Source organism: Hyperolius riggenbachi, chromosome 2 (assembly GCF_040937935.1).
Source record: "Hyperolius riggenbachi isolate aHypRig1 chromosome 2, aHypRig1.pri, whole genome shotgun sequence".
Classification (NCBI taxonomy): domain Eukaryota; kingdom Metazoa; phylum Chordata; class Amphibia; order Anura; family Hyperoliidae; genus Hyperolius; species Hyperolius riggenbachi.
The window spans coordinates 91,841,954-91,855,005 of NC_090647.1; positions in this window are offsets into that span (position 1 = coordinate 91,841,954).

Genomic DNA, 13,052 nt, shown 5'->3' on the forward strand with positions numbered 1-13,052 from the left:
ACGCGGGACAGAGGAGAGGGGCAGGAGAGGACTAGCATACCACCAGGGCGAGGGGAAGAGGGGCAGTGGCGTAGCTTAGGAGCTTTGGGCCCCGATGCAAGTTTTACATGGGCCCCCCCCCCAAGCGCTCTATACATAACAATTGATACAGCGCGCCAAAACTTGCCAATGGCAACTACAGTGTCAGAGGTGCAAGAAGGGGATGGGGAACAGTTTGTTAATGATTATCACTATTCAAAGTATCTATAAAAGTAATTATTATGAGCACAGGACCAATAGAGAGCTAATACTGCATTTCAGGGAGGGCCCTACGGGGCCCCTCTGGCCTAAGGGCCCCGATGCGGTCGCAACCTCTGCACCCCCTATTGCTACGCCCCTGAAGAGGGGCACATCACCAGGGACAGAGGAAGAGATGGGCAGCAGAAGACTGGTACATCTCCAGGGGCAGAGGAGAGGACTGGCACGTCACTAGGGACAGAGGAGGAGAGTGGCACATTGCCAGGGACAGAGGGGCAGGAGAGGACTGGCACGTCACCGGGGGCAGAGGAGGAGAAGGGCAGGAAAAGACTGGTACGTCCCCAGGGGTAGAGGAGAGGACTGGCACGTCACTAGGGACAGAGGAGAGTGGCACATTGCCAGGGGCAGGAGAGGACTGGCACGTCACCGGGGGCAGAGGAGAAGAAGGGCAGAAGACTAGTACATCCCCAGGGGTAGAGGACTGGCACGTCACTAGGGACAGAGGAGGAGAGTGGCACATTGCCAGGGGCAGGAGAGGACTGGCACGTCACCGGGGGAAGAGGAGGAGAAGGGCAGGAGAAGACTGGTACATCCCCAGGGGAAAAGGGGCACATTACCAGGGACAGAGGGGCAGGAGAGGACTGGCAGGTCACCAGGGACATAGGAGGAGAGGGGCAGGAGAGGACTGGGACATCGCCAGGGACAGAGAGGCAGGAGAGGACTGGCAGGTCACCAGGGACATAGGAGGAGAGGGGCAGGAGAGGACTGGGACATCACCAGGGACAGAGGAAGAGAGGGGCACATTACCAGAGACAGAGAAGGAGAGGGGCAGAAGACTGGTACATCTCTAGGGGAAAAGGGGCACATTACCAGGGACAGAGGGGCAGGAGAGGACTGGCACATCACCAGGAACAGAGGAGGAGAGGGGCACATTACCAGGGGCAGAGGAGGATAGGGGCAGGAGAAAACTGACACATCTCAAGGGACAGAGGGGCAGAAGAAGATTGGCATGTTACCTGGGACAGAGGAGGAGAGGGGCAGGAGAAGACTGGCCTTAAAATTGTACTGGGGAGTAGGCCTGAAAGATAAATCGAATTTAAATCGAAATCGCGATCACCAATATCACAATTTCGGAATCGTCAAAGCGGCAATTATCGCGATCCCGTCATTGCTGTCCGTCCTCTATCCCAGTCTGCCGGCTCTTGTGCTTGGCAAAGCTCCTGGTTCCTGTATGTTACATGACATACAGGAAGTATTTCGTGCATTAGAGCCTGCAGGAGGCAAAGTGGATAGACGGGCATCGCTTGACTCGTGCTGGAAGCTATGTCCAGAACTGATGCAGCTTGGGGGACAGAGGAGGCATAGAGAGAGACCGAGAGAACCAGAGCGGGTACAGAGACACAAAGAGGGCAAGAGAGAGACCCAGAGGAGGCATAAAGAGGCAAAGGGGGCACAAAGAGAGACTGGGGGGCAGAGAGGGAACAAACAGGCAAAGATGAGGAACAAAGCTTGATTTGAAGGAAATCGTGAATCGAATCAAAATCGCAATTTCAGACAGAAATCGCTCAATTCAATTTTTTCCTAAAATCGTTCAGGCCTACTGGGGAGGCATGAAGAGCAGTCAGATTTCTAGGAGGACCCAAAAAAGAGCTTCTTGAGTTTAAAATAGTCAAGCTAATTGAGAAATAGTGGCTGCTCAGTCAGGCTGTTCACATTATAAATCGCCAGCACTATTTCAAGCACTGAGCAGTTTTTTGCAATTTTTAAACTTTCCCTACGCTTCATAAGCACTTTTGCAGAGGTGAACTCTTTCACCCGGAAATGAATAAATACGATGTATTTATTCATGAAAGCGCTGGGGAAATCGCTATACAAAGCGCTTTTTCAAGCCCTTCGCGATTTCCCTATACCTTCCATTATAGCAAAATCGCCCGGAAAATGGTACAGGCAGCGCTTTGGGGAGCGGACCGCAATCGCGACGCGCAGATGTGAACACTCATAGGGAATCGTTGCACAAGCACTTTTAGGGCAATTTAAAAAAAAAACCTGAAAACACTCTAGGTGTGAACAAGCCCTAACAGAGCTTATTTGAGGGACTCCCAGACAGTTTTATGCAAAACAGGAAAAAAAGGGCGCCAAGAAGGGCACCGCCATTCACAGCAATGATAAAAGCTGTGATTAGCGGCAATAGGCAGAAATGTCGCCCCATAAAATAGCAGGCGCTTGGGCTACCAGCTATGCAAATTTCAGTAATATACAGAATCTTCTAAAAAATTAGCATATTGTGATAAAGTTCATTATTTTTTATAATGTACTGATAAACATTAGACTTTCATATATTTTAGATTCAAATACACATAACTGAAGTTATGTGTTTTTGAATAATTGACTGGAAGTAGTCCAAGCCTTTTATTGTTTTAATATTTATGATTTTGGCATACAGCTCATGAAAACCCAAAATTCCTATCTCAAAAAATTAGCATATTTCATTCCGACCAATAAAAGAAAAGTGTTTTTAAAACAAAAAAAGTCAACCTTCAAATAATTATGTTCAGTTATGCACTCAATACTTGGTCGGGAATCCTTTTGCAGAAATGACTGCTTCTATGCGGCGTGGCATGGAGGCAATCAGCCTGTGGCACTGCTCAGGTGTTATGGAGGCCAGGATGCTTCGATAGCGGCCTTAAGCTCATCCAGAGTGTTGGGTTTTGCGTCTCTCAACTTTCTCTTCACAATATCCCACAGATTCTCTATGGGGTTCAAGTCAGGAGAGTTGGCAGGTCAATTGAGCACAGTAATACCATGGTCAGTAAACCATTTCCCAGTGGTTTTGGCATTGTGAGCAGGTGCTATGTCGTGCTGAAAAATGAAATTTCATCTCCATAAAGCTTTTCAGCAGATGGAAGCATGAACCCACTTTTGAACCAGAAACAGCGGCAGAAGCACCTGACCTGGGCTACAGAGAAGCAGCACTGGACTGTTGCTCAGTGGTCCAAAGTACTTTTTTCGGATGAAAGCAACTTTTACATGTCATTCGGAAATCAAGGTGCCAGAGTCTGGAGGAAGACTGGGGAGAAGTAAATGCCAAAATGCCTGAAATCCAGTGTCAAGTACCCACAGTCAGTGATGTTCTGGGGTGCCATGTCAGCTGCTGGTGTTGGTCCACTGTGTTTTATCAAGGGCAGGGTCAAAGCAGCTAGCTATCAGGAGATTTTGGAGCACTTCATGCTTCCATCTGCTGAAAAGCTTTATGGAGATGAAGATTTCATTTTTCAGCATGACCTGGCACCTGCTCACAGTGCCAAAACCACTGGTAAATGGTTTACTGACCATGGTATTACTATGCTCAATTGGCCTGCCAACTCTCCTGACCTGAACCCATAGAGAATTTGTGGGATATTGTGAAGAGAAAGTTGAGAGACGCAAGACCCAACACTCTGGATGAGCTTAAGGCCGCCATCGAAGTATCCTGGGCCTCCATAACACCTGATCAGTGCCACAGGCTGATTGCCTCCATGCCACGCCGCATAGCAGTCATTTCTGCAAAAGGAATCCCGAGCAAGTATTGAGTGCATAACTGAACATAATTATTTGAAGGTTGACTTTTTTTGTTTTAAAAACACTTTTATTGGTCGGATGAAATATGCTAATTTTTTGAGATAGCAATTTTGGGTTTTCATGAGCTGTATGCCAAGATCATCAATATTAAAACAATAAAAGGCTTGAACTACTTCAGTTGTGTGTATTTGAATCTAAAATATATGAAAGTCTAATGTTTATCAGTACATTACAAAAAATAATGAACTATATCACAATATGCTAATTGAGAATATCCTGTATAACGGGAGCACAAATTTCCACCTATTGCCACTAGTTGGGGGGGGGGGGGGGGGGGTGCTAAGGGTTAGGGTGCATACACACATCAGACCATAGTCTTTGGAAAATGAAAGATCACAGACCAATTTTACCCCCTTCCATGTAGTATGAGAGCCATACCTACACAGTCTATTCTATTGAGCTGAACTCCTCATCAGATAGAAATCTTTGCAAGATGCTGCACACATTCAAAAGATCAGTAACTGCAAAAGATCTGTCCCTGCAAAATGCATTCATAGTCTATATCTGCAGATTCTCATACACACCTTGTTTAACAGACATTCATCTGCAGATCAGATCCACCAGGATGGATCTTCAGATGATTGCATTACGCATCGTTTGGGTCAATATATTGACTCCTTCCTACAACCCACGGTAAGGACTCTGCCCCAGATCCTATTAGATACGAAACATACTGTACAATTACCGGAACAACTGAAATTAGAAGGTGACATCTTAATGGCCACAGCTGATGTGGGTTCATTATATACAAACATTCTGCATGAAGAGTATAGAGGTGGTTCAATCGCTTCTGGAGACTAATATTGATTTACCAACACGGTTTATTGGGTTTCTAATGGACCTGTTGGAGTTTGCATTGAAAAATAATTATTTTTGGCACAAGGGGGACTTCTTCAGGCAGATCTTTGGATGTGCCATGGGGTCGTCTTTTGCCCCTAACCTGGCGAATATATATATGGCCCAATGGGAGGAGGAAGCTATCAGGATAGGGGGTGATAAGATACGCCTATGGCGAAGGTATATCGACGATTTGTTGATCATGTGGTCTGGTGATGAGGTAAGTTTTCATAGAGGAAATCAATCAAATTAGGCCCAATATCCAACTGACAGCAGAATGCAGCCAAAATCATATCCATTTCCTGGATCTGGACATCTATGGGGAACAATCAGGTTTTAAGTTGAAGTGCTTTTTTAAACCGACGGACTGTAACGGTTTTATTGATGTACAAAGTTGCCACCACCCACAGTGGCTAAAAGGCGTCCCTATGCTAGGTACACAACATACAATTTTCTGTTAGATTTTCTCTTAGATTTACCTGCCAGATAGCTTTTTTTCCATGTTGTAGGTAAATCTAACAGAATAATCTAACAGAAAATTGTATGGTGTGTACCTAGCATAAGGGACAATTTATGCATGTTTTAAGAAATTGTTCAGACTTATCTACATTTTTTTAACAGTCTGACATCATTAAAGATTTGTGGAAAAGGGATATGAGGAAAGCTAGCTAGATGGGTTACAGCAGGAGATGGCAAGGGCTGATCGTGATGCACTGGTGTTTGGGGACAGGAAGAATGGGGGAGAGGACCAGAAGCCCTTTGCCTTTATCACAGAGTTCTCTTCCCAGTTCAAATAGATGGAGAAAATATTCCATAAACATTGGGGCATACTACAGAGTGACCATGTTTTAAAGAACTGCCTCCCAGAGAGGCCGTCCTTTATTTATAGAAAAGCCCCGTCTTTAAAAGATCTACTAGCTCCCAGTTGCGTGTCCCCCCACAATACAAAAGCAGTTGATTGGGTGGCAGACCCCTGGCTTCTTCCCCTGTCGAAATTGTAAGGGATGTAAGGAGGCAAACAGTGGGAGGAAGAGAAGTATACAGTCCAGGTTGAATGGGAGGTTGTTTAAGATTAGACAATTTATCACGTGTGCTAGTGCCGGGGTAGTATATGTGGTGTGGTGTAACTACAGTATGTAGGCTGCACTACCTGAACCCTAAAGGAAAGAATAGGGGAGCACAAATATTAAAAAAGGGTTTGAGCAGCACAGCCTGTCCCTGCACTTCAAATTGAAACATCAGTGTGATCCAAGTCAGATGTTTTTTTGTGGGGTGGAAAAAATAACATGCTCCTGGAGAACAGAACAGAACCAGGGAAATCTCGAAAAAGGAAGTCCTATGGATCTTTCATTTGGATACACTGACGCCAGCGGTCTTAAATGTTGATTTTGACGTAAATTGCATTATAAGAAATGACTAAGATCAATGGAGGATGGATTATGTAAATTGTTGTATACTATGTATCTGTAATCTATAAGGAGGGGAGGATGGTAGGAGAATTATGGGAGTTGACTGTATACGAACGCAATGTAAGTGGCGACTCTGCTATATACTCACTAAGGTATACGGTTTTGGTAGGTTTGCCCTTTGTGGGAATTTGAATTTTTATATGAAAACATCTCTAAATAAAAAAACTTTTACCTTTTTCCTTATCCCTTGTTTAAATTTTTGCCCCCCTTTTTAATTTTTTTTTAGATTTTACACTTAGTCCGGTTTTGTAATCACTATTTTTGATCTGGAAAGCAGAGTACACTTCCTGGTTTCATTGGGAATGGAATGCACGTCACTTGCTGCTGGCACTGTGACGTAGATATGTGTGTGTTTGGTAACACATATGGGAACATGGAGGCGTGCCGTATGCATGTCACAATACGATGCGCCGTAATGGGCGCACTATTTCCAGTGTGCGTTCGGGAGGAGAGGTACAATAAAGCTTGTTGACACGCGTCACGGCCTGATGCACCGGAAAGGGCGTATTGTACTTAGAACGCATGTTGGTAGATAAGCGCAATAAAGTTTGTTGAAAGGTTTAGTATAAAAAGTGCCGACAGAGCGTCTGACGTCAGCCCCTGATGAGTCAGACCTGTGACGAAATGTGTAGGGAGGAGCTATGCTAGACGCTGTCGGCAATACCAGGAAGTACCGGCACACACGCTTGAAGACGCGGAGACGAAGGCGGCTGTTGGCAGAGTGGTCACCCGGGGACCCAACACTGTTCTAACGCTATTTGACAAGTCAGCAAAGTGTGAGTGCAATCTGGTTTTTATAATAAAAGGTTTTACACTATCAAGATTTTCTTAGTCCCACAGTTAATTAATGAAAAGGAGGCTTGTGGATCCTACCTATTAAATCCCCTATATGCTGTAAATCCTACCTCCGGAGACTGAAGGAGGTTTTCTGGGTAAGTGCAGACACGGTGGGGGTGTGTCAAGGTGCTCACTTGTGGTGTGTTTTAACCACTTCACAACTGAGGGGTTTTACCCCTTGAGCACCAGAGCAATTTTCACCTTTCATTCATTCGTCTATAACTTTATCATTACTTATCACAATGAAATGAACTATATCTTGTTTTTTCGCCACCAATTAGGCTTTCTTTAGGTGGGACATTATGTCAAGAATTATTTTATTCTAAATGTGTTTTAATGGGAAAATAGGAAAAAATGTGGGGAAAAATTTCATTTTTCAGTTTTCAGCCATTATAGTTTTTAAATAATGCATGCTACTATAATTAAAACCCATGAAATGTATTTGCCCATTTGTCCTGGTTATAAAACCTTTAAATTCTGTCCCTATCACAATGTTTGGCGCCAATATTTTATTTGGAAATAAAGGTACATTTTTTCCAGTTTTGCGTCCATCCCTAATTACAAGCCCATCGTTTATAAAGTAACAGTGTTATACCCTCTTGACATAAATATTTAAAAAATTCAGTCCCTAAGGTAACTATTTATGTATTTTTTTAATTGTAATTTTTTTTTTTAATTACAAAGAAAAAAATAATAATACTAAATTAGGGAGTGTGGGAGGTAATGAGTTAATTTTTAGTGTAAAACTAATGTATTTGTATATGAAAAATGCTTTAGGGTGTAGTTTTACTATTTGGCCACAAGATGGCCACAGTAACGCTTTGTTTATGCGACCTGCAAGCGTAGGAAATACGCTTGCAGGAAGTCTTATGAGGCTGGGAAACTTTTTTTTTTTTTCATAGAAGCAGCCGATCATTGCGGGGGCTTAGATCAACGAACGGGAACATTTTTTCCCGTTCATTAATCTCTGGGCAAGCGGGCAGCGGCGTGCACGAGCGAGCGGGAGCACGGACAGCGGTGGGAGGTGCAGATATCTCCATCCCTGGTGTTGACAGGGTGGAAAAAGGGATGGAGATATCCGCACCTGTGGGGGTAAAGTGGTTAAAGAAGAGTTTCCACAGTCATTTGTTAGAGGATACCTGAACTTAAATGTGATATAATGAGATAGACAAGTGTATGTACAGTGCCTAGCACACAAATAACTATGCCGTGTTCCTTTTTTTCTTTCTCTGTCTGAAAGAGTTAAATATAAAGGTATGCAAGTGGCTGACTCAGTCCTGACTCAGACAGGAAGTGACTAGTGTGACCCTCACTGATAAGAAATTCCCCTTTTTTTACCTCTTTCTTGCTCTCAGAAGCCATTTTCTGCTAGGAAAAAGTGTTTTATAGTTGGAATTTCTTATCAGTGAGGGTCACACTGTAGTCACTTCCTGTCTGAGTCAGGACTGAGTCAGCCACTTGCATACCTTATATTTAACGCTTTCAGGCAGAGAAAGAAAAAAAGGAACACAGCATAGTTATTTGTGTGCTAGGCAATGTACATACACAGGTCTATCTCATGTCAAATTTCAGTTCAGGTATCCTTTAAGGGAGAAGGTGGTGGTAGACACTAACTTTCATAACAGTATTACACTATCTGCCCTCTTCTTTCTCTCTTTTTTTATATGGCATGTTGACCTAAAATGGTGTCTGAACAAAGGCCCAGTGCACACCAAAACTGCTAGCAGATCCACAAAACGTTAGCAGTTTTTAGAGCAGATTTCAGAGCGATTCTAGAGTCATTTTCTAAACATACCTAGCGGTTTTGGGTGCGTTTTTGTGTAGCAGATTACCCATATTGTTACAGTAAAAGCTGTTACTGAACAGCTTATAAAAACGCCTGGCAAACCGCACTGATGTAGCGTTTTTCAGAGCGGTTTGCATTTTCCCTATTCTTTACATTGAGGCAGAAATGCTTCTGCAAAGTGCGAACGTGCAGCAGGAGGCACGTTTGCGGTTTGCTACAAACCTCCAACCGCCGGTGTGCACCATCCCATTGAAATACATTAGCCAAGCGGTTTTACAGGCGGATGTGGCCGGCGGATCGCATCCAAAACCGCTCGGTGTATACTGGGCCAAAGAGAGGATCTGAAGTACCTCTGAGGCAAAATATATGGACTTTTGCTTGCCCCATGTATGGACTTTTTGTCTGGTTCTCACAGGTTTGACTCTTAGCTTAACAGGTCTGGAGCGCTGCTTTATTTGGGTATATGTATTCAATGTATAGCCCGACTTCTATTAGCAGTAAACGCCATCCTAGTCAATGACAAAATAGCAGCACTATATCATGATACTACGCCACCTTTTCTCAAGGTTTGGACCCCATGGATTGAAAAGATGGGACCTCGAAAGTCCATTCAGTGTTTTGAATAAATCTTTTTGAGTATCTTCCACGGTATCCCAAAACCACTAACTTAGATATCATTTAATTAAGTCCACTTTGTGGAATGACTGCATGTTGTAGTCTACTATGACATCATTTACATTGTTTTCACACTCTGTAGATTATCTTTGTTATTTGTAATGTCATGTACTGTTAGATAGCTCTTTTATTATAGAGCTATGTTGTGGCCTACCTAGGCCTCTTATTCTTTAAAAACCCAATAGAAACATTTAAAGCTAAAAATAAAGTAAATATGGCAGCCTCCATATCACTCTCACCTCGGGTTCACTTTTAAGTGTACCAGAGGTGACATGATAAAAAAGACATTTGCATACAGTGGTAAGCATACAGACACTTATGCTGTAATCCTTTTCTTTTTTTTTTCCCCCTACCTAAAAGTTTATAATTATCTATGGAACTGACCCAGTCGGCTCACTGATAACAAATTATAACAAATTACAGCTATAAAAACTCGCCTAAGCAGATACCTGGGCTTTTTACTGTGATTAAGATAAAAAGGTCAATAGTTCATATATTTTCACTCTTGAGACACTGCATCTGCTTTGTAAATGTTTATACGTAAAATAAAACCGGTACTTATCCGTTAGCCGGGCGCATCCTCTAGGTGGCGACAAAACTCCACCAGAGTTACATCTTTCCCTACTATCCATGTCGGCCTGGAGGGGGAATAGTAAGTAGCGCCACCTGCCGGATGCGCCCGGCTAACGGATAAGTACCATAAAACCTTGAGGTATCTAAGAGTAGAAGGACAGATCCAGTTGTTTATCTCAGTTTATTTTCATCTCTAGTTCACTTTTAAGGGAAATCTATAACCAAACAAACACACCTTTGTGTAGAGTAAAAAAAAAAAAACACACCACCTGAACCAGGTGAGCACTAGTGCTTCCTACTAGCAAATGGGTGTGACTGCAGATGAACTGCACAGGCTCCGCTAAGGCATGTAAGGTTGTACACTATCATTGCTGCAAGCATGAGTTCAATTATTTTGCATATCTGGAAAACATAACTGGCCACAGGTTGAATACTAAAGTTATTAATTTAATAACATAAAAAATAGCATGTGTACAACTGACATGTTATATCAATTTTTTAACAAAATAGGGATATGGATGCTGCCAGATATTTGTCCGTGACTGAACAGATGTTTCTGACTGGATTAGCTGCATGCTTGTTTCAGGTGTGTGATTTAGATACTACTGATGCCAGAAAGATCAGCAGGGCTGGACTCCGAGCTCTAAATAAAAACAAACCGCACATGCACAGTACTGTCTCGCCGGCCGCCGTGATGACGACAGACATGACGTTTCAGGAAGAAAGAGCTCGACACTCGGGCCCACTGTCGCCGGGGAGCCATTTCTGGCCAGGCCCTGCGAGAAGAGCCAGATGGACGGCGAGGGACCTCCCGACCTACGGTGGGCTGCAGAAAGCTCCAGGTGAGTACCAATTTCGTTTTTATTTAGAGCTCGGAGTCCTTTTAAAATGAAATAAATATGGCAGCCTCCATATCCTTACTTTAGGTGCCCAACTTCAGATAAATGTCAAAACTGTCTAATTTGTACGTTTGTTATGGCTGAGGCAAATCTTGCAGATAAAGTGCAGAAAGGACGTTTCTGTGTGAACTTTGAGGCTGGAGCTGCCAAACAACTGGTGGGCAGGTTTCACACAGGAGGAGATGCAGGAATTTGAACTGAATAATTATGGGATTGTAATTTCTCCTCAACCACTTAAGCCCTCGGTCGTTTTCACTTTATGCATCCGAGCAATGTTCACCTCCCATTCATTAGCCTATAACTATCACTTCTTATCACAATGAACTGATCTAGATCTTGTTTTTTCCGCCACCAATTAGGCTTTCTTTGGGTGGTACTAATTGCTAAGAGCTACCTTAGTGTAAATGCATTTTAAGGCCTAGTGCGCACCAGAGCGGTTCTGCTGCGGTTTGCGATCCGCTTGCGGGTGCGGATCCGCTAGGGTAATGTATTTCAATGGGCTGGTGCACACCAGAGCGGGAGGCGTTTTGCAGAAACGCATACTCCCGGGCTGCTGCAGATTTTGGATTGCGGATGAGTTTCTGCCTCAATGTTAAGTATAGGAAAAACGCAAACCGCTCTGAAAAATGGCACTTCAGAGCGGTTTGCCAGGCGTTTTTTGTTACAGTAGCTGTTCAGTAACAGCTTTACTGTAACAATACATGAAATCTACTACACCAAAAACGCTTCACAAAACCGCAAATTGCTAGCTAAAACGCTACAGAAAAATAAAAAGCGTTTCAAAATCTGCTAGCATTTTGCGGATCTGCTAGCGATTTTTGGTGTGCACCAGGCCATACAGTACGAAAAAAACTGAAAAATGTCATTACTTCTCAGTTTTCGGCCATTATAGTTTTAAAATCATACATGCCTCCATAATTAAAATCCACGTATTGTATTTGTCCCGGTTATTTTACCGTTTAAATTATGTCCCTATCACAATGTATGGCGACAATATTTTATTTGGAAATAAAAAAAGAGCATTTTTTCCGTTTTGCATCCATCACTATTTACAAGCTTATAATAAAAAAAATTAAAAAAAAATTAGAAATATTTCATCTTTACATAGATATTTAAAAAGTTTAGACCCTTAGGTAAATTTTTTTTTTTTTTTTTTTTTTTTTATTATTAAACATTTTATGTGGGTATTTTTGGGAGGGTTTGGGGTAAATATATGTGCATTTTTTTTTACATTTCGATGTAGTTTTACTTTTTGGCCACAAGATGAAAACCTTGAGTTTGTTTACATGACGTCACTCTAAGCGTACAATGTACGCTTAGAGGGACATAGGAGTCAGAAAAAGCGAAGCTTCCGAGAGAAGCTGTCGCTTTTTCTGCGGGGGAGAGGAATAAGTGATCGGGCACCATGGCCCGATTCTAGGGCTAACGAATCCGAGGGCGGGAGCGCGCGTGCATACGCACGATCGGCCACGGGAGCACGAAGGAGCGCAAATGTCCTCCTTGACGTAGAACAACGTCAAGGAGGACAAAGTGGTTAAAACAGAAAGTGTTTGCGATAATTTGTCTTTAAGTGAGCAACTGTGGTTTCCCAAGATGCATCACTCCCGAATAAGCAAACAATCTCCTTATACCACTTAAAGCCAGGCGGCACATCCAGAAATGCTGGTGTACAGTGAGCATGTCGATATCATATGCCTGGTACACACCATGCAATTTCCCGTTACATAGACAAGTCGAATAGATTATTTCCAACAGGTCCGATCATTTTTTTCATCGATTTTGTATACAAGTTATCAGAAAAATGATCGGAAATGAGATAGGAGCGGTCGGAAATAATTGATTTGACCTGTCTGACGGGAAATTGCAAGGTGTGTACCAGGCATTATGCTGTGAATACACCATGAGATTTTTTTGGCAGATGGATGGTTTGATAGATAATTTCCGAAAGGTCTGATCTGATTTTCAACAGTTTTTTCTGATCGATTTCTCATAGGAGTGAATGGAAATCAATCAGAAAAGCAATCGGAAAATCGATCTGACAGTAAATCTGCAGAAAAATCTCATCATGTATTCCCAGCATCACAGAGCCACACCAATCCAACATACATACAGCCAGTTTCA